Here is a 27,081-nt window from a genome sequence, read left to right on the forward strand (position 1 = left end):
ATCCCTTCGTTTATTATTGCAATCGGTGGTGCTTGACTGGTACAACTGTTTCCCAGGTGTTGATTTGGATAAGCGCTGTTTTGCGAAGGGGTTTTTGCATCCCTGACCACCTCTCTGACAGAATGACTGGGAAATGCCTGTAATTGGGTTTTAAGAGTGGGATCCAGGCCTATTAAATTATGTGCTGCATTGAGGGGGAGCTAATTGAGTTTGAGCCCTGCTGGCATACTGCATGTGCGCTGAAAACATTTACCCAACATTAAACCCCAATTAGGCTCTTCAGGATGGGAAACCTGTTGCTGGAATAAGGGAAGCTTGTTCCTAACAAATTGATGAACTTTTCATTGGACTTTCATGCCCCCCCCCCCCCCCCCCCCCCCCCTCATTTTGTCCAATCCCTTTCTATTTTCTCACTCTGGCAAATCATTAACTAATCTATAAAGTCTGTTTTTGGGTGTGTCATGTGTGTGTGTGTGTGTGTGTGTGTGTGTGTGTGTGTGTGTGTGTGTGTGTGTGTGTGTGTGTGTGTGTGTGTGTGTGTGTGTGTGTGTGTGTGTGTGTGTGTGTGTGTGTGTGTGTGTGTGTGTGTGTGTGTGTGTGTGTGTGTGTGTGTGTGTGTGTGTGTGTGTGTGTGTGTGTGTGTGTGTGTGTGTGTGTGTGTGTGTGTGTGTGTGTGTGTGTGTGTGTGTGCGTGTGTGCGTGTGTTTGTAAGGCTCTCCTCTGCGCATGCTCTGCCCGAGCTCAGAGGAGCAGCTAATGCAGTTATATAACAGTCAGTGCAGCCGGCTTCTGCTGTGAGCCAAATGCCAGGCCAGTCTGGTTACATAAGCCCTGTCAGAGTCATATTGTGGCAGTACGGAGACGCTCGCATCACAGCGTGTCCCTGCACTCCTTCCACCATCTCCTGCTCTTGTCTCTCCCTTCCTCCCACTGTCTTTCTTTGCTCCCCCCTCTCCTCTCGTGCTTTTCTACACCTCTCCACACCATCCCTCCCTCCCGCCGTTCCTCTTCTTTCCTTCCCTTTCCTCTTTGCTGCGGAGCTGCTCTGAACTGCTGGTTTCTCCTCGACTAAACATCATAAAACATCTAATTACTGTCCGTATAGGACTTTTTTTTAATGATGTGATGTGACTCAGGTCAAGAGAAGCCACGTGTTCTCATGAACATGTTTGTGGCAAATCCTACGTAAGTCATGCAAAGAAATTCGTACGAAAAAACATACTGATGAACCACAGAACTGGAGTGGAAGTCCAAAGATGTAGAACCGGAAGTGCAACAACCACAGCATTACGTGACTGATTTTAGTTGTAATTTTGATTTTAAATTTTCTGATTTTAGACGGGGCTACACGGTGGTGTAGTGGTTAGCACTGTGTTCTCCCCGTGTCAGCGTGGGTTTCTCCGGTTTCCTCCCACAGTCCACGTGTTAGGTTAATGGATGACTCTGAAATTGCCCGTAGGTGTGAATGGTTGTCTGTCTCTGTTCGTCTCTATGTGCCCTGTGATAGACTGGCGTCCTGTCCAGGGTGTACCCCACCTCACGCCCGATGTCAGCTGGGATCGGCTCCAGCACCCCCGCGACCCCGACCCCGGGATAAGCGGTTGAAGATGAATGAATGAATGATTTTAGATGTTAGTGTTAGGCATGATGAAAAACACTTTAGGATAGGATAGGTAAAAGGCCGTGGATTGGTTTATTACTGACAGGAATTGAAACCCGCTCCTCTGGCTTAAAGTCCTGTGTTTTAGGAGTGAGCGACTGCTCCAACCTGCTTCCTTACGCGGCCGCTTTTTGCCTTATATAACGTCGCATGCTTTTAACTACTGGGTATACACACACAAATAATACGTAGAATACACACGAAATACTGCGCATTGCTTTTCGTACGTGCGAAAACTGCGTGAGATCAGCCTGAGAGGATGAGGTGTGCTGCCTGCTACAGTCACCGGCGCGGTGAACTCTGATGTCCACTGGCCTATAGAAGCACCATTTGATCTCAAGGATACCAACGCACGCAGTGGTCACGGCAGCTACCAGGACTGCTTCTATCTGTGGCCTTTACTGTGTCTGACCTTCATCCCCCCCACACACTCTTCTCTTGGTACTCCAGGTATGAGGAGGTCAGACTGGGTCATCAGATAAGCAGGAGATTAGCTCAGCTGTGTGTAATAGATTGTAAAACACTGCACGTGACCCTTTGATGGTTCAGAAGAAGTTAATTGATGTGTGGCCTCTGATCCTGACCTCTGTTATCTATTCTTTGCATGATGCCATGTCAGCATCACTTTAGGTAGGCTTATTAATTCTCGCTGTGAAGCGGGAGTGTGTAAGTGTGTGTTGGGATGAAATATTGCTGCAGAATCAGAGATAAAATTTGGGTAAACCAGCTCAGATCGAGAGGGTGCACGATTAGGCCTAGACCCCTCCAATCAGTCCGGGTTAAAGCATGAGGTTGCCTGGCTCATTAGAATTAATAGCATTAACCAGGAAATTTCTCCTTTCAACCAATGGCTGTTACCGCCACCTCCTGATTATTCACGAGGTATCCGCATGACGCGCCAGCCCATTGGCGGAGGCTGAGATGGGGGCAGGAGGGGCGGGACCATTGGACCTGCCGTGCGGGGTGGTGCGGAGCCGCCGAGTGTGTTTTTGCGTAGGGGCGAGATGTTGTTTTGTTGTGGCGATCGGCTCAATGTGGCATCTCCGTCCGGTCTGACACAACAGCGGGAAGCACCCGGAGCCCTTGCGGCTGTCCCTCTCCAGGAACGCGGGCACGGAGAGCAATTCTATCCAGCATCGCAATCCAGGAAATGCGGACTTCTTCTTCTGGTCCTTTCGCTACGGGATAAATGTCTGCAGCGCCCGTACTGTAGCAATCTGGTAAATATGAACAGAATTATTATTATTATTGCCTGATTTATTACATAGTTTGCGGTTGTGCTGCAACGGGTTGTCACGCGGAGGAGTGATGCGGGTGTGAAGTTGAGCGCAGGATCCCGCCCGTGTGTTTTGTTTTTTTTTCACAGTGAGAGTGTCATGAAGTTGAGTTGCGTCTTATGCGTTGTGATGATATGTGATGGGAAATAAAGGCGAAGCTGAGCGGCGGACCACAGCAGCAGCAGCAGCAGCAGCAGCAGTCGGTTTGGATGGTGGAGAGACTGTAACTACAGTGAGTGCAGCGGTGTCGGCTGAAGCAGCTGACAGCTTTCGCTTCATCACGCATTACAGCCTACCTTCCTTCACCCCGTGTGTCCTTTAATGACAAACCCCGGCTGAGGTATAAAGCAATAGTGCGGACTGGCCGGGCCGATTCCACGCAGTTCTACGCACAAATGTTAAGATTCTCGGATCAGGCCTGTGAACTTATTTGTAATGGGCTACACCTACACTTGGCAGATTTTTAGGGGATGACATCATGCTTTTGTACTCAGTTGTTATATGATAGATCGGTGAAGCTGACCAAAACAGGTTCCTTCCTGGCGGCTGTTCAATCAGTAACTCTCCCGCTTTTAAGTTGAAGATATTTTTGACAGATTTATAGCCAATACTTCCCACACAGGGTTCACCTTTTTTATAAAGCAATCAAACTGTTGTCTTAATCTGATTACTCTGTAGGCTATTTGTGTGCATTGGCCTACATGTAAGCTTAGTCAGTGTAAGGCTGGGAAAAATATTTATTTATTCTCTATAATTTCACTTAAAACTGGTATTTTCATTTTACATGAAATGCCTTGAGTAAATGTAAAATTACCTAGTGTTTTTTTTATTTGCCAAGTGTTTTTTTCACACATGCAATTTAGACTGTAACGTGGTTATTTCATATAGACTATTGACTTATTAAATAACAAGAGAACATGCTACATCTATCGATCTAGCCGTCTGTTAGTCTGCCTGTCTGATCTATGAGCTCCTATTTATCAGTACCTTGAGTTCCTAAGCATAACCTGTGAGTATATTGACAATTGATATACAACATATTGTTATTACATCAGGTGAAGGAATCAGAAAAGATTAAGATGTTTGGCGCAAGGCAAAGTCATTGCACTTTTTGCATCTCTAACGCCAGTGTGAGAGGAAGTGAGGTGGGGATAGCAGTTGAAGTGAGAGTTGCTCTCTGCAGATGGAGCCAACAGTGGTTACACAGCTGTCTGCCCTAAAGCCAGGTGCTGCTGCTGAGAGATACTTTTTTTTTTCTCGCATCAGTGGAGGTTCAATATCTCTGCAACTCAAAGGAATGTGGATGTTAAAAAAACAAAACAATAGCAGCAATGCTGCAGTGTCCTTCCCTTAGCTCTTGGTGCGTAGTGTAACACAGCACAAAAATACAGTAGATTGTCAGTGGTAAAGTGGTGATGAAGGGGGGATGAATGGAGAGAGGCCAATATGCAATTATTTCTTATTGAATCAGCACAAAGTGGCAGCCTTACAGTGCTCCACTCTGGCCCGGATCAAGACCACTTGTGGTGCTGGCTGAAGAAAGGCACTGGCTCAGCAGGCAACCGAGGAGAGCACTGCTCCATTTCCTTGCAAATTTCCAAGATTGTTTGACATTGTGAAGCATCTGATCGTTTTTGAGCTTTGGAGGATTACTGCCATTTATGGTTTTTAACATGGATGGGAATAAAAGCTTGCGCGTCAGACTTACTTTGATGTTTTTATACCAATGTACCTTGGCTGAAAGGTGAGAAGGAGGCTTGTAAAGAATAATTACTATGTTTTAAAGCTGGAAGTGAATGTGCTATTATGTGTATAAGCTGTACAACCTGTTTTCATACAGTTTAGCAGTGCCAATTCATTACAAAAAGCTCTGGTATTCAGTATCATAGTTGTACATTTGCACGATGAGTTTGTTCAGGTAAAATAAAAGCAAAACATAACTTTTTGTTAACACATAACACTTATTACTGAAGACACCAGTCAGACAATTAGTCACGCGGCATCGTGTGTGTGCATGCGTATGTGCGTGCGTGCGTGTGTGTGTGTGCGTGTGTGTGTGTGCGTGTGTGTGTGTGTGTGTGCGTGTGCGTGCGTGTGTGCGTGTGTGTGTCTTTATCGCTCCCTGGCGCAAGCAACTTACGCACCACATGGAAAAGGGCAGTTTTCTTCACACAGAACCACTCGACACCTAGTACATCCAAACTTTCAGTCATGTGGCATACCCTCACCACTTCTTCGTCTCTCACACAAACTGAGAGTCAGCCTTGCAGGTGGCAACGTGTTGATCCAAATGTATGAGATGCAATCATGAACGGGTCATGTGGAGTTCCCGTTCAGACACACCTCCTGCAGATAGCAAGGTCTGATAACCAAGGCCACGCCAGAGCGAAGGATCCGGGGATTATCTGCAGCCCCCCCCCCTAAAAATACAAAAACAAAACAAAAAAACCCTGATGTGAAATTATTAGGTGGATGGCGTGACCCTGTAGAAAAACTTAGCGAGCGTGTAAGTTGCCAGTCTGTTCCGCTTTACACCAGCTCGACAGATTACACAAAGTATTAAATGGCATGTGTGAGCATGTTTAAAGTTTTGTTTGCTCTGCATGAGCGTGCGTGAAAGGATGGCATTGTTATCAATCCTCCTACAAGAAAAATAATACATTGGCAGTGAAACACACACACGCTGTAAAGTCCTGGTGGTTGGTGGACACAACCTTGTCATGTCCCTGCTGATGGTCATTAATTCTGTTCTCTGAAGCACCCGCAGAAGAATAGACCCACTGTAGTGCTGGGAGATCGGAGTGAACCAGGAACAAGACTTTGCACTTGTGTACACACACACACACACACACGCGCAACATGCAAAATGGAGGCTAGGAGTACCAGTCTGGCAACTTCACAAATGCCCCACTAGCCTAATAATTTTACTACATGCTACCAGTTGCATTGTAATGTATTCTGAATAGATGTTATTTAGTCTGGTGGCCTGACTGTAGTTAGTGGTTCTCCTTTTGTGTGTGTGTGTGTGTGTGTGTGTGTGTTCAGGGTGATTGCATATCAGTGTCTGGCCTCGACTCAACCTCTCGCCCAGACCAGTGTGTCGACTGCCCCCTTTAAATGCAGATAGAATTTCCTCTTGTTTGCCAGAGAGCAAGAGTCTGTCCCGTAAATGTGTGTTAGTGTGACTGCCTGGTGCCCCCGCTCCCATGTGCCAGTCCTGGTTATGTAACGATATATGTGGAGGACGATGTACAGGCAGCGCAGAGAGGTGACAGATTCAAACACTCCCCCTTCAGAAGAGTTAATCGTTAAGTACTTTTGGCACGGCCTGTAGCCAAGTGAAATGTTAAAGGGGTAATCCCTCCTCAAAATAGGCCACAAGTTTATAACATGACCTCAACTTTTCCCCTCTGCCATAATATGTCACTTCGATTTGATTTACGTGTTCTATTGTTCTCTTTTGTATACTTTATAACCAGCTCTTTCTTGTATCAACACCGAGGGACTTTTTGTGCAGGTGTTCCCTTTCCACAGTGACCAGTGTTGTGTAATAGCGACTGTCAGCTTCTACACTGCTTACCACAGCTATGTCTGTAAAGGGCTCGGCCAGGATCTGATCTTTGAGGCTTGTGTACCGCTTAGGAGAGGCTGAATACACACTTAGTAGCTTATCAATTACCATGTATTCAGATTTGAATGAAGGAATTAAATATGGAGCAGGTAGCTCTCTGGGATTCTGTGTTGCCTTGGAAAATTAGCTGCAGATGCACTCATTGCATTGATGCATTCATTGATCGGTAATGCAGGCGAGGAATCACATTTCACAAATAGATATCTCTGCCTCTTCAAATCTCTCTCTGGGTCCCGTGATACCCCACTGACCACGCCCCACGGCACGCTGCATCTGCACAGATCACCAGGCTCGTTTCACCACACTCATCGCCTGTGTTGATTTACTAACAACCACCAATATAACTTGTGGTTAATCTCTGCGTTTAATTCCTCCAAAATGTGTTTCTAAGTTAAATGTTGGCCACCGTTCCTTATCCCTGTGCCATGGCGATGTGTAAAATGAATTCATGAAAGTTGGTCAGATACGCCTTTTTAATGAATAAACTCTTCTAAAGATATTTATGTCCTTCCTTTATATTTCATCTCTTTAGAGGCAATTCCAGTCTGCTCGTTTCATCCTGCTCCATTTCCTCTCCTCTCCTCTCCTCTCCTGTTGTTTCCTCTGCTCTTCTCACTTTTCCTTTTATTTGGTTACTCTAACTTTCCCTTCATCTCCTCTTTCTCTGCCTGTCTCTTCTCGTTTCTTTTCCTCTACTACCCTCTCCACTCCTCTCCTGTTGTTTCTTCTCCTCTCCTCTCCTCTGGTTTCTTTTCCTCTCCTCTCCTCTCCTCTCCTCTCCTCTCCTCTCCTCTCCTCTCCTCTCCTCTCCTCTCCTCTCCTCTCCTCTCCTCTCCTCTACTCTCCTTCTCCTGGAGTCCTTTGTCTCAGCACGTAAGGCATCCCTGCAGTAACTACGAGTGAGGATTGGAGGGGATTTCTGCTCTGCGGGAGGGTAAGAGGGCTTTGGGAGGAAAATCCTTCCAACCCAAGATCTGCTGAGCAAATCAAGGCAGCAGGCAACGCTCCAGCACAATCCTCCTCGGCCATGTCACTGAAGCAGGGCAGTTGAACTAACCCCCGGACCCCCTTCTTTAGCTGTACACTTTCAAAGCCCTGTGAAATGTGTGGAACTTCCTTCAGTATAATCCAGATGTGCTTTGTGTGTCTCATGGTGGTGCCAGTCTCCATTGTACCATGTCAAGCATTGAGGACCGCCCTCTTACGTGGCGTGCCTTCGCGCTATCGGAAGTGTCGGCTTGCGGGAAGATTTGAGGCATGCTCATTTTTATATTTTAGGTCGTACTTCTGCTGTATGATCCATTATCTAATATACAAAACATCTGAAAAAAGTTGGTCTGTGTATGTGCTGTGCAGTGGCATACATGCTTGTGCGTTTATTATACCGCATAGTCCCTGTAGGCAAGCTGTGCCCTGACATTGTCAGGTAAGGTCATATAAAGAAGACCTAATTTTAGATGCTGTTAATTATGCACGAGTGTGGTCGACTGCCATCACTTCGGAAGGTTATTTTTCTCCTCACCCTGTTAAAGGGCACACAAACTTACAGATTTGGTCAATATGCGTTGCACTGAAGTAGAGCTGTTCATTTTTGTTGTGGCTTTGCGATGCTACTGATGCTGTGCTGACATCCTGTTTGAGGTTAAGACTGACTGTTGTCTTCCATTTGATGTAACCCTGATGACAAAGACGTGTTTGTGTACACTGTGTAGGTATGCCTCTGTGTGTGTGTGTATATAAATATATATATATATATATATATATATATATATATATATATATATATATATATATATATATATATATATATATATATACATAGATATACATAGATATATATACATAGATATATATATATACAATGTTTTTGCTGATGCCTCCATATTGCAGCCCCAAAGCGAGGGCGTCTGTTTCACCTAATTGAAGGTCAATATTTGCATGAGCATTCCTACAGATAACTTTCCTAACATGGTCTAGACAGAACACAGGCTACTACTGTGCTTCAAAAAAATCAGGAGTGCCTGTCATATTCTAGTATGACACTGCCAAGCCCGTCTCTCTACACTACGGTACATTTGTACTGTGCCAAAGCAGTGGAAAGGTCTTTCATAGCATGCTATTATTCTGCAAGATTTGGGGAAAAAAAGTTGTTTTGATTTTGCAAAACCAATCAGACCAAGTTTAGACCTAAACTTGCACTGGGGGGACTTAACTGGGGAACGGTTCAGATAAACATTTTACACATGGCTAATTAAATTCAGGAAACATTTAGGGATTTCACCATTTGATAAAACATTTTTTGTCAGGAGACAGGGAAAAAAACAGTGACTGGAAGAGAGAAAGGTCAGGAAACAGAATGCAGTAGTCGTCAAATAAAGCTTATTCCTGGTCCACATCTTCTGAATCATATACTGGAAGTCAAGGTCTGTGGTTAACTGGAGTCTATAGCTGAAATGATTGATTACTCAAAGTACTATTTTGGTAACCGATTGGGATTGTTTTAGTCATTTTTCAAGCAAAAAAAAATGGGGGAAAATGCTGCTCATTTTTTTGGTTCCAGTTTCTCAAACGGCAGGATTAGCTGCGCTATATCCCAACTTGATGTATTATGCATGCCAGGCCACTAGGTGTTACTGTGAAGCAAGGCCACACAACACCACCAATAGCTCGCATAAAAAAGAGCATGCATAGAAACTTCCTTCTTCTCCTCTCCTTAGAAGCGGAGAAGCAGGAAGCCATACAGTGTGACAGGCAGCAGCCTCCCACCCTGGCAACGTGAATGTCCGACTGATGGAAATGGTCCGAAATGTTTGTGTTGTTTGTCTGTACTGTACATGGATGTTATGTAAACGCGTACGTGGCAAGAGCGTTTTTAAAAACTTCACGCTGGAGGGTCGTTTTTACTTTTTTGCGTTTTTAAGCCCCAAAAACACTGTTGCCATCTAAACGAAAGGAACATCAGAAATAAATTATTTTGACGTTTTCACCCACTAGCGTTTTCGTGTAAACAGGGCCTTAGGTGTCTGAAACACCTTATAACCTTGCTGAGAAATACTTCATCCACCAGCCTCTTAGTCAAACAAAAGACACGACAGCATGGTGAATCATCTTAGGCAGGATCAAGCTCCACAATGCACTGCCGCCTTAGTGCAGTAATCTTGTGTGGAAATTGTCACACTGCCACAGTGGATTAACAGTTGAAGTCGAGTGGTCAGTTGCCGGCGCTGCTCAGAATGAATCGCTCTATCGGGGAAGTAAGGGATAGAAGGTAGAGAAACAGTTTGTTTGATATTGTAGATGCTCTGTCACACAGAGCTGCTGACACAGACTCACCCCGGACGCAATTGAGAAAATAAACAGAAAGCAGGTGCCGCTCGTCATAGGAATACATGTTTATCCTCTGCTACTGGATGCCCGAGCCAAGGTTTTCAACACCTTTCGTTTTGAGTGAAGCTGAGGAAAGACGCAGGACAAAGGCGAATAGTTGAGGCTAACACATGAAAGTCCTGCACAGAAAGTCCATCCATTAATCCATTTTCTTACCCGGGATCTGTAATGGTATCCCAGCACACATTGGGCTAGAGGTGCGCAACAGCAAGATTGAAATAATTGGATATTATAATAACTTAAATGAACAAGGATATACAGCGAGACAAAAGCTTTAATTTTGAAATGCATGGTGGCATATGTCTTTGGGGGGGTAAAGGACAGAGAACGCTGTAGGAAGCTTGTCCTCCGTCGTAGGTGTTTCAGGGATTTCTATTATGTAATCCTGCTGTCCTCAACAACCTTAAACAGTCAGCAGTCCCAGTGTTTGCACCCAGGTAGTCCCCCACCTCCTCCCTTTTTTCCCTACTTTGCACCGTCAGCACAGTGCTAGGGAGCAACCCCAGCTTAGTCACTGCAGACTTTTGATTTTTTTCATCAACACTCTGCAACTCTTAATATGCTTAATGGCACTGCGTTCGCCCTCTGAGGGACGCCATGTCTTGCCCTGATGTCAGCTGATTGACAGGTTAGAGAGCCAGCGAAGGTGCTAGGGGAGAATGAGAAGGGCTTTGTGATAGGCTGGTGCCTCTCTGGACCCCGGGGGGGGGACGTCATATTTCACTTTGACACCCCCACAGGGAGACCCAGGAGCTGCTGGGCTGGAAGCATGTGACCAGAAGAGAAGATTGAGGGTTCAGCTGCCCGTCAACTTCTCTTCTTCCTTCCTTTCATTCTCCAGTACTCTCTCTCTCTCTCTCTCTCTCTCTCTCTCTCCTCTCTCTCTCTCTCTCTCTCTCTCTCTCTCTCTCTCTCTCTCTCTCTCTCTCTCTCTCTCTCTCTCTCTCTCTGTGTCTCTGTCTCTTGTTCTTTCTTTTCCTCACTACCAAACCTGTAGTAGCATGAATGTAGCTATCTGAGGAGTTGATCAGGATCCTTTGAGAGTACAGTAGCCGAAGCAGCATGGCTGGGTTCCCACTCCACTGCCCCTCAGTAGGGTGTCCATTACTGTGGAAGTGCCTGTGTGTGTGTGTGTGGGTGTGGGGGGGTTGTTGAGTGGAGAAATCAATTTGTCTCTGAGTGAAAAGAGGAGGAGACACACATGCTGCCCCTGTGTGCGATTACATGATTTCAGAACTGTAAATTAAAGCTTGAGTTAACTTCTTGAGCTATAATTCCATTGGAGTTTTTTTTTTTCCTATGTGAAAGCTTAATGTGTCTTTGTCTTCCTACTCCGGTTCTTGTTAGAGTGAGCTGTCCCTGTTGCTCAGCCTGCAACAGTCTTTTCTTTTATTGGTCTTAATTGTGTGCTTTTTGGCTCGCATAACTGTTCACATTGTTATCAGAATAACGTACAAGTCATAGGTTGTATGGCGTGCTCGATGCGCTTTGGAGTGGCTGCGAGGATGGGAAGAGGGCAACATTTTGTTCTTGCTCAAGTGCAGCCGCAAAACTCTTGAAGCTGCAGTTTGCTTTGCAGAGAGTATCAGTGTTCCATCTCATCAATCTGTGTAATGCACTGTTTATTGCTTTTCTGTGTAACTACATCGTTATCAGTTTATCCTCAGTGCAGTTTTTCATGGCGAACATTATGTCTATTGTATTCTGCCAAGTCTTGACTACTCTAGTCTGTGTGTCATCAAACAAGCCGGTATAAAGATTTTCAAAAATGTTATCCCTCTTAAACCAGACTAGGCCTTTAGTCTGGGGTGATTATTGCTGTGTTTATTTTTATCCTCTATCTAATGTCAGTCATTTTTCGCCTTGCTAGGAGGGTGGCTCCGGATCTTTCAGTCTTCCCACAACTTTGGGCCAGACTAAAACTCTATTGGCTGGATTGCCATGCAATTTTGTAGACATTTGTTGGACATCTTTGGTGATGTCCTCACTTTTTCATCTCCACCATGAGGTTGACATTTTTTACTCTGAGTGATTAACTATGGAATGGATTGCCCTAAAATTAGCTGTAGATGACTTTTCATCTGGTGCCATAATCAGGTCAAAATGTCAATGTGTCCAATACTTGTACACAGTTTTTACTGCAAAACAAATGAGCTTAATGTTTAGTGCTAATTAGCGGTGCTAATGCAGAACCCCTAACATGGCTGTAGACTCTTCAGTAACTTGTTATATTTCTCACTTAATATTACTACTCAGATACGTTTATTAACTTTAATAAAGGAGCTGTACTCATCATTCAAAGCATTAATTTATTGGAGAAATGGTGTCAGAGAATGAAGTCACTCTCCCTTTGTGTGTGTTGCAATCTGAGTTTGGTTTGATAGTTGGTTGAGGTCTACATGTTAGTTCTTGTGGCCGTGAATTTTGTTTTTAGTATTTCCCGTATTAGGGAGTAGCCCGTGAGAACTGTGTGGAAGCAATTCGAGCCTACTTTTTTTTTTGTCAGTATTCCAAATACATCCCATTTAGTGACATACTCTCTGTTGTAGCTACTCAACATTGAGAGTTTAAAGAATTTTCCTCATATTATCAGTATAATATTATAGGGACCATTAAAGCTACACAGTAGGATTATGTCCTTGTTCTACCCTCACACTGAGAGAAGGTATCTGATGTCTCAGTGAAGGCCGGACCTGTCAGTCATTCTTTCTTTCAGCCTAAGTGAAATGACGTCTCTTCCAACCAAGCTCCTGTTGAGTCTTGCCAGACCGCAGTGAGCAGAATGAACAGTGAGGGCTCACAAGACCGGGTCTGCCAAGACCTGCCTAATGTGATTTGGTTGTTTGTCATCACTTTTTTCATAGTGTGTTCATGTGCATGTATACGTGTGTGGGTATGCATATATGCGTGTCCTTGACCGTAAAAATCCAGGGAGTGTTCTCACTGCATCGACACAGTCATGATCTACCGTACACGGTATTGTCTCCATAGTCACAAACCTCAGCTGGAAAGCTCGCTATTCACTCCTTCACTTCAATGCATTTGTTCAGATGCTTGTTATGATGATTGTACTGCATTAACAGTTTGAGTTTTTCTTTAATGATGTAAGCTATCCTACTTGCCAGTCCCCCAGATTAGATTTTCTCGGTCTTTAGATTAGATTTCACTTCTCACTGGAGGGAAAATCTTGCCATTTCTTTTCTAAAAGTGTTGTGGGTTCAGGCTTATGACTGCCTCATCTGTTATTTGAATATACTATAAAAACCCTTCTCTTCCAGATTCTTCCAGAAAGTCATGCTGTTAGTCTGTTTGTTGTAAGTTTGATTTCTTCATCTCTTCACTGGTGACATTTGTACTATGGGCAGCTAGATTCCATCATTTTAACTGTTTTGAACAGGGATATCATACTGTATACTGTATACTGTTTTAGAAAGAGTATACAAGCAGCATGACTAAAAAATGACATCAAACCTTATCTCAGCATAGTCTCTCTCTCTCTCACCTCTCTCTCTCTCTCTCTCTCTCTCTCTCTCTCTCTCACTCTCTCTCTCTCTCTCTCTCACTCTCTCTCTCTCTCTCTCTCTCTCTCTCTCTCTCTCTCTCTCTGTCTCTGTCTCTCTCTCTCTCTCTCTCTCTCTCATTATGTACACACATACACACTGAGTAATTCCTAAAAGGAGTTTGCTACTTGTTTAACACATTTTAGTTTAAGAATCATGTTAATATATATTTTTAAAAAAACCTAATGCTTAGCCTGCCCGGAAGTCATCTTAGTCTAGCTGGGCTGCCGAGCCAGTGGGCTTGTAATACGCATGGGGAAACACTGACCTCCTTAAGTGTCTTGCTTTTGAAGAGAAACTAACCTTGGTTGATGAGCATCTCATACATGCCTCTGAGCCTGTGGTAAATTTAGGTAACTTCAGGTTAGCATATTTAATTAATAGGCATGTGGTTTGAGGTGTCAATTATCTTGGGTGTTTTACAGCAGGTTCAAACAAGTATCACCCAATCAGGACTGATAATTGGAGCCAATTTAGTTTAACATGCGACTGCTTGACACCCAATCTGCAATCTGTTGTTCCTGACGTTACCCTGAGATATCTAGTAACTCGGCATGACAGAAAGGTCTAACAGTAAATATTCTCACTGGGGAAACATTGTCTAAGGTAACATAATGATTCAGTGTGTATATATTCATTCGTTTGGAGACAGTGCTTCAACCTGTATTGGATGACGAATCAGCTGTACATAACTGGGCAAGAACTAACAGGTAATCAATTTACCCAGCCACCTATCCTACATGAATACGGTGTCTCACTTTATCGCCATAAACCTGCTCATCTTGTTGTTTATTTTCTCTCTCTCTCTCTCTCTCTCTCTCTCTCTCTCTCCCTCTCTCTCACACACATACTCTGTTTTCTGGCTGTGTCTCCGCAGTGTGCTTCTTTGAAAGCCACAGCATCTCTATTTTAAGGACGTCTTTGTTTCTCTACCTTGTATTCAAATGATCATGCTCTCACACAGTCAAGGGGATGGATGCAGCTCTTAGGACGAGCAGGTTGGTGGGGTGGGGGCGTGACGAGCCGGCTTTCAGAGTCATGTTTCTCCTAACCAGATCTTTATGAGGTGATGACAGCTGGAGGAATGCGCCGCTAATTCCCCTAACGCGGGTCATGTGACCTCCGGGGCTTGCTTATCTTACAGAGCACGGTCTGGTTAGTCAGGGGGACGAGAACATTTTTCATCTATAATGTGTGTGTCATATACTGTATATTATTTGATCTCATTCAGAAGCAGTGTGCAGGGATATACATAGTCTTGAACCAGACGCTGTGGCCGTGTGTGGCCCTCCCTATAGTGGCCAGACCTCCCAGCAGCCATGAGTACCGCCAGTGACACATTTCTATCTGTTTGCAAATGCAAAAGTGGGCCAGCTGGTTTGCAGACTTAAATCAGTTCTTACCTTTTTGGCAATTTTACGCTTTTCTTTTGTAATCTTAAAATGCTCCTAATAAGCATATGGCACACTAAAATGTAAAAGAAATCCACCAGATGTCAGGGGAGGAGGGAGTGTCAGAGGTGAGGCAGGTGGAAGAGAGTGGTACTGGAGTGAGGCAGAGTTGTTCATGTTCAAATTTTTACTAAGTGCTATGCGACATGCCAGAAAGGTAAAAATTGCTTCAAGGTTTCCCCTAGTTTTTTGATATTGGAATAATGGACCTTTAGCATATACATTTTTTTTTCAATAACTTTACTTGCTTGTAGTCAGAGTCCTCATAAAGAAATTGGACACCAGTGTTTACTTGCACTTTGTTACTAAGCAGCATGCAGGTATTGACACTCAGCTTGACACCTTAATCCTACTCGACCTTGTGTTTACAGTACAGTAAGGCTCTGTATCTTTAGCACTCTGTTTTTGACGGTTACTGCAATGATAAATTGTGCAAGCAGCACGATGATTTAACATGTTCAGTGAGAAAGAAACTAGTTAAAAAAAAACGTTCCAACTGTGGAAATATACTTTATGTCACTTTGAAGCAACTTGAAGGATGCATTCACCCAATAATGAAAAAAATTCTGAATCCATCCATTTAGATTTGCTTTTATTTGGTTTACCTACCTCAGAGATTTCTGCATCCATCTCAACACAATGGACGTATGTTTTTTTGTGGTGCTCACAGCATTGAAAGTTGCGTTTAAAAACAAATCAGCAATTTTTTCAGAAGCAGTGTATTCATTATTTGGGATGATATAAATATTTATTTTTATGTTTTATTCACTGAGTGGTTTTACACACAACTAAGTGGTATTAAAACAAACCTACAATGTTGTGTGACTATTTTCCTTTACTTGCAAAATGATGTGTAATTCATGGCACAATTTAAACAGGATTATAAAATGATTTATCTCTTCTGAAAATAAGACCCAATGGAAGGGGAGGGACTTTGCAGTAAGCAGCCTTAAGTGCATTTTATGGTATTATTGTTATTTTTAACTTTATTTTACCATGAATATTCAGATTCAGAATCTCTTTTAAAGGGGACTCCTGGCCAAGACAGCAGCATAGAAAGGTTCACATAAAAGAACAAACAGACATAAGGCAGCGGAAAGTTGAAACAAACAGCGTAAAATGATTGACATGTATTCTGTAGAGTCAGCATTTCAATTCTACACGAAAAAAACACACACACACACACACACACACTCTAACACATTTACTAAGAGACTGTTTAGCTGCACTTGATTGTCGCATGTGATTGATGAGCTGTCTCACTCGGCCCTGGAGCTGCAGTCTCGAGATATAGAGGCTGCACACTGCGTACACATTTGATAGCCCTTTATGAGATTGCCTCAGCTGGCAGATAGTCATACAGTAGGTCAGAGCTATGTACTGAGAAGATAAAATGACCATGTACAAGAGCTCTCCCTGTTTCTGTTTCTCCTCCGCATTTGCACACACTCTTTTTCTCCTATCTTGTTATTCTCTGTCTCGCGTTGTATCCCCCTCTCTCTCCTTACCACATGCGCTCGCGCCCACCTCAGAGAAAGAAACGCATAAACAGACGGGGTTATGGCACATGGCATTTGTATATGTGCATTGGGTTTGAAGGGCGCTGACAAGGCGTCGATGCGTCAGGAGAGCCCCTATTGACAGGCCACTAATGGCGTGGCACCGGAAAGAATGGGCAGCAGGGGGCACGCAGCGGAGGAGGGAGAGTAAACCGTCACTTGGGCTGAATGGAGTTGTTTGTCACTGTGGTTACCAATTACTTGGACTGGCCTGGCTTTGAGTAAACTCCCTGATCAGAAGGGTGCTCCTCTGCCAGGCCGAGAGAGAGAGAGAGAGAGAGAGAGGCCATGTTGATACATTCTGCGGCCTGGTTCTCGTGTTTGAACACACTCAGGCTGAGCTTTCACCTGTTGGTCCCCCCCCCCGTGTCTGTGTTTGTGCACACGGTAGCTCCGACTTAACAGCACCGATGAACAAAGTCACAGGTTACCGAGATGCCAAGATAAGGCATGGCGCCTGGTCACGCACAGTGCTGTACCTGCTGCCGCTTCACACAGAATGCAGTACAGCAGCTGCAGAAAGAGGAAGCAGCGCAGGCTTTCCCATCACCGGGGAGGAATCCACATGGGTGACTTCATAGAAAAAAAATAGATAACTTCAGTACAGAAAACAAAAATAACTGCACTGACTAATCGCTGTCGTCAAATGAAGAATGAAGTGCACAGGCAGTTGTCCTTTACCAGTACACTGCAGATTTCTAATGATGTGATTCAGAAAAATACAGATAATATCACAGTGTCATTTCACCGAAAAAGATTGAGGTCCAGTTTGATATTCGTCCCCTCTCCCATCACCATGTTCTCACCGCAACCTCGAGCCCGTTCCTTTTCAGTTGCACCATGAGAGAGCAAATATCGAGCAACCGACTGTGAACGGCAGGTACAATAAGCTGCGTGGGAGAATTTGCACTGTGATCTTGACATCCACGCATCACTGAAACTTGTGGGCGCAGGGAGGGCAGCTTTAGAAAATGTCAGTTCCTCTTTCTATATTTAGCCGCTCCTGCTCCCCTCTTGCTTTGTCACTCTTTTATTTCATTCGCACACCACCCGTGCTGAGTTCTGATGTTTGGTGTCAAGCTGTCAAAAGGCAGATGAGGTTTCTTTGACAGACACTCTGTATCTGTCTCACATCTGCTACAGTAAATCCCTACGAGGCACTGGAGTCTGTTCACTGCTGCCTTTTAATGTGTTTGTTTTTAATGTCAGAAGACCATTTTGCTTCTGAGGCAGTGAATCAATACTAACGCTTTAAGACTCAGCAAACACTAATACTGTATAAACCATAATAGCTGGGTCTACACTAACGTCGCAAATTGCTAATGATATATCAGCTCTATATATGGTATCATTTAACAATCAGGGACTTTACTCAGGGCCAGGCTACTTTCCATAATTACTACCCACAGCAACCCTGGAGACATGATTTCCTGGTAGCCCTCCTCATAATATACATGAAGTTTACTTTGCCGCATATAAAGACAGTGGCACTTATTAATGCTTCAGCACCATGGAAAAGGAAAAGATAATGAGAGTGCGTCGCAAAGGCTGAAATCGAGAACTAAATGGGGGGAGAGTGGTGGTAAACAGGCAATCATGCATTTCTGTGCGTCTCGGAGAAAGAGAGTGAAAAGCAAGGCAGAGAAATCCTTGAAGATAAGAAAAAAAGGGAAAAAAGAGTGATGCTGAGTGAAACAGAGGGTGGTCAGTCTTTCAATGTTTTACAGGATCAGATATCACATCTGCTGAGGATACATATTGATTGGCATTAACAAAAAGCCGGCATACTTGACTCCATTAGCAGGCTGGTTGGTTGCATCTCTTACACTGCTCTCCACTAGCTGTGTTATATCTGCCCTGCCCGTGTATGTTTGTGTGAAAATAGATTTACATGTATATCTGAATGCCTAGTCCAAGTTGAAAGTTATTACTTTTCTTTTTTCGGGCTTATTCCTTGATCAGATGTTTCCTGATTTAAGCCAAAGTTGTGTTAGTTCTAAACTGATTCATCCAGACGAAGTTCGGTAACACTTGACTAAAAGGGAACTAATCATGTAGAGTTCGGTTGCTTGCCATTACCAAATTCACCATGACTTTATGTGATTAGTTCATGTTTAATATATTATCAGTTAAGGAATGTTAATTCACAGTTACTTCATACATTCATTGACTGAATTAACTGAATTCCTCTTAGATAAATGTTTATGGCAGAACTGTGCATTTGCTCATCCCATCTGATAAAAAAAAAATCATATTTACAACATAGTGGGTGAACATGAGTCTGATTTTGTCTTTAATGATATTATTTAATTTGATTTCCTTTAATTATTAATTAATTCATTCATTCATCTTCAACCGCTTGTCCCTGTCGGGGTCGCGGGGGTGCTGGAGCCGATCCCAGTGGACATCGGGCGTGAGGCGGGGTACACCCTGGACAGGGCGCCAACTTAGAGTCATCAATTAACGTATACTTATTTATATATGTATATGTATACTCTACTGGTCAAGAAATAAACTTGTATGTACTGTAGGAGGAATTCAGCTAATTTGGTTGCATATCTGTTCATATATGGAGAAGCCTAACTGTGAATTAACATCTCCCTAACTAATGATCTGTTAAGTGTGAACTAATCACATTAAGAGTGAGTTCATGATACATCCTGCATTAATTCATGCATTAAAATATCATTAGTCATGCATAAGTTAAGCATTACTTGAGTTGTTTCCTTATTGTAAAATGTTACCCAAAGTTCTTGTGTGGCAGCCTTTTTCTAAACAGCCCATTGTGAGTTTGACAATGTTATAGAAGTGTAATGTTAAATCATTAGAGTGCTCTTTTAAGTGCAGTGATGCTTTGAGCTGTTGGGCATGCTAACAATGAAAATGCTAACATGCTGATGTTTACTGTGTTCCCTTGATTTACTTAGTTTAGCTTGTTAGCATGCTAACATTAGCTAATAACACAAAGTGTAGCCAAGGCTGGTGCGATGGGATTGTCATTTGTCATCAACCAAAATCATTCATCAAACAAACTTAAACTTTTTAAACTTCCGACTAATTAAAAAGGTTCAACTGGTGATGATGCTACACGATTGAGAGGATCACCAAAGTTATTTCGTTGTATCCTGAGGGAGGAACATGAATGCCTGAACCAAATTTCATGGAAATCCACAATTTTAAGATATTTCACACACAAAAACACAACTGCATGGTGGTGCCAGAGAAAAAGTCTCTCTCTCATTAGTTATATTAGAGAGATATTTCAGTTGGGATCAAAGTGGCGGACCACCCAGCTGACTGACCGACATTGACATCCCTAGAGTCAGCCAGCTAGTATGGCTTAAAGCCAAGCTTTTGGTCTCTTAGGGATCATCCTGCACCTGTATTTGGACATTCCTCCTGCTCGACGTATGACATTAGTTGCACAATGCTCACTTGTCTGCTTAATAAAACGGTGTGCTGGTGCCATCCAGTCACAGGCTTTTCTCAAACTTAAACCTGTAAGTAGCATGGTTTATGTGAAACGCGTTTAAGTTGTATGATGTTACATACAAGTGGAGGGTGAGAGTAAAGTGATGATACAGCTACATTTACCCCAGTAATGACTTGGATTTAGTGGTTTGACATGCTGTTACCAGAAGACTCAGCCCGCTTGGGTAGATGGGCGACTTCTTTGACCCCAGTTTTTTTCTCCTCCAAATAAATGCAAACAGGTAGAGCAATACTGAGCCACAGTGGCTTTTATACACTAGGCGGGCTCACTCTTTAAATGGGTTTTGTTTCTATCATAATACCACAGTCTTATGGACAGACGGGGGTCAGTTTACTGGCAGACCACAAGTCTGAAATAATCTCACCCCAGAAAAGAGAGCCCTCTCTGAATACTCCCATATTTGCCTGCTTTACTACAGTCTACAGTTTATGGGGTGAAAGTCCAAAAATATGTCATCTGTATGGTTGTCTGTAAATGCGCAAACCACTCATTTGGTCTAAATTATAGTCTGTGGCTGCTCCAAAACGACATGAAGTGTTTTTGTTTTTTTCATAAAGCCTGATGTGTACATTTTAGGTGTTGCTTGCCTCTGCATTATATTGTATATCATATACTTGAAATTGCCTCATGTGACTGTACCACAGGGGAGCCCTTGTTTCCATTTACTGTAAAGGAGAACCGCTTTGCATGATGTGCGCCTGACATGCATGGGGCAGCATACGGTTACATTTTATCATAGCATCACGCAAGCTTGCTTTCACACCTTCACGTTCGTTGCACTTCCCATTTCCATCCCGGTATTCAAAATGACTATCTTCTATGTTGTTGCTTAAAGCTGCTGTTCAAACTATCGCTAGTTCCCTAACCAGACTGTGTGTCCGCAGCCCGGTCCCAGGCCTCGCTAATCGTTACGTCTTGTGTACAGCAACTTTCCTGTCAATCTTCGCCACAGTGGCAGTTTTGTTCCCGGGCCTCTTCCTCCCCCCCAACCTTCCTGTCAGACCCCTCAGTCTGAGGAACAGAGGACAAAGGGATGACGGATGGGTGAAGGTCCCTCACAGGGAAGTACAGTATAGAAGGTGCGTGCTGTAAAGGATGACAATGAGCACATTCACACAGACACAATACAGCGCCTCGGCCAGTGGAGCCATCAGCCTGTGAGAGTTGCCCAGCATCAGGTCCGCACGGTCCCCTACAGCAGTCAGCCAGCAGCCGCATGGAACCTCAGAGTAATCACCAAGTCCTGAACTCCTATTGACTTGGACCAAATAAAAATAAGAAAGGAAACACAGAGCAGAGGAGAAAGAATAGGGGGGGACATGTGAGCAACCCAGGTACATTACAGGAGCAGAGGGAACACAAAAAAATGGATAAAGAGAGCAGATGTACAGTTGAATGAGGTTGAAAAGGAGAGAAACATCCCTTTTCCCCTTTTTTTTGACACATGCCGTCATCTGCCTGTGAGTCCCACCAGGCCAACACGTGTTGCTGGTCTGTGAGGATCCATGTTGCCTCAGCCTGCCTTCTGATCAGCAGCCCCGGCCATCCGCTCGTTCTGTGCGCCGGCTCGTCGCCCGTGTGAGTGTGTTTATTTTAGAGCGTGTGACTCACACTTCCTGTGCTCTGCCAGTGAGGCAAAGCTCTATGGAACAGCACGACCTCCGTTCATTCTCAATTCTTTCTTTCTCTTTCTGTTTCTCTCCGTCTCTCTCCCTCTCTCTTGTGTTCCACCGCTGATAGGCCTGGCCCCAAGTTCTGCGTAATGCGGGGGCTTGCTTGAATGGATGCCACACTGGAATTAATTTAACAGATGCAGCACGGTGGCTGGAAGTGGAAGATTTAGTAAATAAGACGTGTTCATGTATAGGCATAGGGTTTGTCACTGAGGAAGAAGGCTGCTGTTTTTTTCTTCACCGGCCGCTACAATAAGATAAAAATGCTGATAAGGAGGTGATAATTGAGTGGAATCACCCTCTGGGTTCTGTGTAACAGGAAAACCCCATGTAAGACCTTTTTGTAATCCTATCCAGTGTGTCACCGGCCGCCGTTTCGTAAACCTGTCCTGAATCTGTATGTGCATGTTTTTTTCCCCGTTTCCTGGTTTGTCGCGGTTGCAGTAAGCAATGTGACAATCAGTGCCATAACTGTGGTTTCAGAGAGGATGGTATGAATTTTTGAAGATGTTACTCATGTAATGAAAATACGAGTTGCTTTTTAGTTTCTTCTTGCTCTGCCTCCTCCTTCCCTTACATTTGTACAGTGGAAACATTCATTTACTGTCTTCCCTCCTCTCTCGCTCTCTTTCTTCATCACTCATTTTTGCCTAACCCCTAGTGTCTCCCTCTCTCTCTCTCTCTCTCTCTCTCTCTCTCTCTCTCTATCACTCTCTCACTCTTTCTCTCTCTCTTTCTCTCTCTCAGCAACACACCCACTCAAACAGTCACATCCGCTCTCACTCTGTGGCTCTCCCTGCTTGTCTCACAGTGCCTGTGGAGCGTCTCTGAGGGGGAACACCGGACTGCTCTGTCAGGTAATCTAAACTGTCTCTCTCTCTCTCTCTCTCTCTCTCTCTTTCTCTCTCTTTCTGTGTGCACCCCTCCCCTCACTCTCTGTCTTCCTCTCTCTCCTCAGTCTTCCCCCCTCTCTTTCCCACTTCTATCATTACTTTACTTGTCAGCTATCAGTAAATTAACAAGAGTTATTCGGTTATTGCAGCTGTTCCAAGCGCGTGTTCATTTCATCATGTTTTATTTCAAACATGTCATTCGGTACCTTGTAATTTAGCACATTAGCAGTATTTTGTAAGTCGTAAACTCTATTTGAGGACAACGTACCTGAGTAGTTTGAACGAGCATCACTGAATTGTATGGAAATTATGATACACTGATTCCTCCTCTGTCGCTTCCTCCTTTTTTTCCTCCTGAATTTATGGACAATTATGGTGTGTAATTTGTTCCTTACCCGAATCGACTAGGGACGGTCTAGGGATAGCGCTCGTCTCTGATCTGAGGTAAAGCCCTGTGAGACAGATTTTGGACCGTATCATTTAAGTAGACAAACTAAGTGACTACGAAGAGATGATTTCCATCCGTGAAGGTCCTGGCCCGCAAATAAAAGGACGGACACTCAATTTAGTCCCAAGTCGTGGTCAGTTTGTTTTTACAATGTGTCACCAGAAGAACCAAATTTTTTCCGCTGCCAGGGGGTCTATTAAAACTCTCAGCGCTTAAACTCTTCCCCCTGCCTTCAAGGTGTGTATTTCTTGGCTCTGCCATACCACTTGTGTTTGATTTAAAGGCTGGTATTGACCTGCAGTTCACTGGCTTGTGTTTAATCAAAGTCAACACTGCGACGGTTGTGAACTGCCAGTCTTATTAAAGCCCTGACAAATCCTTCTCTGTCACCTCAGAGGTGCAGTGATCCCGACGCGCCCCGCACAGAGCTGAGAGAGGGTGAGTGAGAGCTCTGGTATGTGGTGTTTTTCAGACGGCGTCCTCCTTCTCCTTAGTGAGCCGCTTCTACTGACAGCCGCGGTATCCCTGGGTGAGTGCGAGTGCCGGCATCTGAGGTTTCACCCTCTATCTGGCATCTGATTCTGTCTTCTCAGTTTCTTTTCCAGTCATTTACTATCAAACCAAACCGGTCCTTCCTGTGGTTCTGCGATTGCGGTTTGGTGTGAGTGTCTAGGACCTGTGGTTTGATTGACAGCTCTGTTTTTGGCGGTTGTGACGGGGGAAGAACTGTGATTTAACTTTCCATTTACCTTCTACTCAGGGAATGCTGCAGAGCCTCCTGTGTAGTATCAAATGTTGCATTGCTTCATCTAGATTGTGACCCTTGCAGTCGAAGCCTTCGCAGACTTTACTGTATGTATAGGTGGCGTCAACCTGTCGTCGCTCAAAAGGGGGGGTTAGATGTCAAGGGTCATGCCAGCTTGTCAATGCGCGCCAAGCATTTCCCCTCCTCACTTCCTGCTGCCAGTGTGTGTCTGTAGTCAGAAAGGATGCTGGGAGATAAATTTAGACCTCCAGCTCCCTCTCCATCTGCCGTTGCTCAGAGTAGGCTGGTTTCCATGGGAACCTGCACCAGGCTACCGCCAGTAAGAGAGAATGGTGAGAAAGAGAGATGTGCGTATCTGTTTGTGTGTGCATTCAAAGGGGTATGACAGCTGTTTTTTTTTTTTTTTAAAGCACTTAAGAGGGTTTATCTGTTCTCAGGGTACAAGGTAATTTAATGCTAAGCCCATATTTGTATCCGTCATTACCAGCTTCATAAATGTGTCAGGGTATTGATGAAGAAATGAACACAAACTCTGCCCGGCCGTCCACTCCTCTGCATGATAATTAAGTTTTGACTGTAAAACTGCTGCAAAGCTCCTGCGCTACTTATGGAGCAGGAGTTGAGTTAAGTGTTTGTTTTATGGCATCGACAGTTTTAGAAGTACAACCGCTGGGCCTAATAGACATGATGGAAGGAGGCAGTGTGTGTGACAGCATAAGGGTGTGTGTGTGTGTGTGTGTGTGTGTGTGTGTGTGTGGATCTTCATCAGTGCCTGTTTCTGCTGACACAGTCCCTTTGCATGTACACATACACACATATTCCTCATCCATTGTCCTCTCTGTTGTCTGTGGGTCGGTCGTTAATCACATTTTTACATTTAACAACAAATCGCGTCATTCGCCATGAGACCGCTCTGCGAAGTATCATACAACAGGTCATGACAGAATAGAGGTTGAACTATATGGGGAGGGCGGGATGCTCCTGTGTTCAGTTTGTTGTTTTGCAAACTAATATTAGCCTTGTGGTTTCGATCTGAGACCTCCAATTCAACAGAACATAACACAGTTTACAACCTAAAATTAGAGCGATGAATGCGTCAGCCGCGCCCTCATTGATAAGGTCAAACAAATGTGCATAACCTGTGTGTTTTACCAGAGGTCTTATCATTGTACACCGATTTTCTATTGGTGCGAGTACTGTATAAGCCCATAGTCCTTTGAAGTGTTGCGTGAAATAGGCGCCGTTGATAACAAGTCATCTTTGTGGAATGATGAGAAAGGAAAACCCCTCAGCAGGAGGATCGGCTGAGTGTAACCAGGGTAGGTCACCTCAGGGCACTGCAGCGGATTTACCCATCAGATATGTCAGAGTATATTCGAGGCTGCTGTACCGGCTCTGGGGAGAGTAGTACCGTACACTGTATGTGCGCTGTAGGTGTGTGTGTGCGCGTGCGTGTGCGTGTGCGCGCGTGTGTGTGTGTGTGTGTTTTGGCTTAATGTAGACTAGACTGGCTATTTCTTGCGCCTGGCACGGCCCCGGCTGTGTGTTTCCCTGTTCAGAGCTGGCAGTCTAGACTGCCATGAATAATGTAAGCAATGCTCTCTCCAACCTTAAAACCTTCTAATCGCCCTGTTTAAGGGCTGCGTCAACGGAGATGCCTGAGATCATTAAAGTTACACTCTGATAACCGACTTCATGAGCAAAGACATTTATTGCAGGGAGGTTGAGGAAGACAATTTGTCTTGCTCTTTGTGGTTTCCCTCCTGCTTAATCCTTCTATTTTCTACGCACAGCATCATCTTTCTTGTTCACATCCAGCCCCATTCACTTTTCACCCTCACTCTAATGGCTGCATAACACATTGAAATGTTATCGAAATAGCAATATGGACTAGTGCAATATCCAAATTGCAAGGGGGTGCAATATTTGTTTAAAGCAATTCTTGCCTTTCTTGCATGTGTCAGTTAGAACACTCAGCACTCTAAAGTCCCAACCTCTTCCCCCTGCCTGAACTCTGAAGCTCCCTCCTCTCCCGACACATGCTTTGAGCGAGAAATGCTGCTTTCCAGTGCCAGTGGAAGTTTTGGACCTCCAAATTGGTAAAATGCACTGGAATGTCTGTCAAAGTGGATCCTCCTACTAGTGAATTCGAGCTAGGTCGATCTTCCTTGGTTCACTTTGACAGGCATTCCAGTGCACTTTGCCTAGTTGGAGATCCGAAACTTCGGACTTCCCATGACACTTGAATGCAGCATGAGCAGCGCAAGTGAGAGCGGAGTGGCGAAAGACATAGCAAGAAGCTCAGCAAATGATTTTACACGTACCGATTGGTCAGACTTTTATCAGAAATATATGAGAATTGCATATTTTTGAGTTTCAACACCTGGTGGATTTCTTTTACATTTTAGTGTGCCATACGCTTATACGGAGCATTTTAAGATAACAAAAGAAAAGTGTAAAAAGGGCAGGAAGGTAAGAATTGCTTTAAGGCACTATATGTGTCAAAATACCATTCTTACTCAAGCACTGAAGAGATGTCCCGGCCCACAGGTTGTATTCTACAGACTTTGTTTGCAGATTATTGCAAAAATCGTACCATGGTCATTTTAATAATTCTTCTTTGAAAATTTGAAGAATGATGCAAACATGATCATTCTATCCAATATCGTGAATCATATAGCAGTTGCAGTCAAAGTAATCACAATCAGACATTTTCCTCATATCATGCAGCCCTGCCTTCTTTTTTTATCTACTGTTTTTATTGTCATCTTATTTTTGCGCATGAGCAACGGCTCTCTTCCGTCAAGATCCAAAGTTTAACATCTTTGCGAGCTCCATTTCCTCCTGATCCAATCATGTAATAAAGTAACGTGTCTCTCCGGCTCAACAGCTCAGGACAGAAGAAGGCCGCCACCACATGCGAGTCTTCCTGTACAACTGTGAAGGTGGCAAAAAGAAAAGAAAAAGAAAACAGAAAAAGTGAATTATAATTGGTGTTGATTTGGTTTGTTGTGCTGCCTAATTGCTGTGTGTCTGCTGTAATCAAAGCATCGGTCTGGTCAGAAACACACACTAAACAGATGATCGCCCCTCAGCAGATGTGGGGGGGACGTGGAGATGGAGGCAAGGATCTGTCAATTTGTTTCAGAGAGGAAGACTGATTCTCTTTCGCTTTTCCCTACTGTAAACTGGCTCTAATGAAGGCTGACTGTGCAGAGTGTTTCCTTTTTTTTTTAAGACATATGGAGAGAGCAAAAGTGTGTCTCATTAAAACAATCTGTCA

General features: G+C 44.0%; 1 protein-coding gene across 4 annotated transcripts in view; it reads left to right on the plus strand.

Moving 5' to 3' along the window:
• Positions 1–2,626: 2,626 nt before the first annotated feature.
• The window catches only part of hivep3b (HIVEP zinc finger 3b), a 41,308-nt gene continuing 16,853 nt past the window's right edge, over positions 2,627–27,081 (plus strand). For 2 of the 4 annotated variants that reach the window (XM_083918290.1, XM_083918293.1), the window contains exons 1-2: positions 2,627–2,880; positions 22,439–22,548. The gene's annotated coding sequence lies outside the window, so the exon portion shown is untranslated. The remainder of the gene's footprint in view (positions 2,881–22,438; positions 22,549–27,081) is intronic. The other 2 variants (XM_083918292.1, XM_083918291.1) reach the window with 2 other exon arrangements.

This window comes from Echiichthys vipera (genome assembly GCF_963691815.1).
Source record: "Echiichthys vipera genome assembly, chromosome: 8".
Classification (NCBI taxonomy): Eukaryota; Metazoa; Chordata; class Actinopteri; order Perciformes; family Trachinidae; genus Echiichthys; species Echiichthys vipera.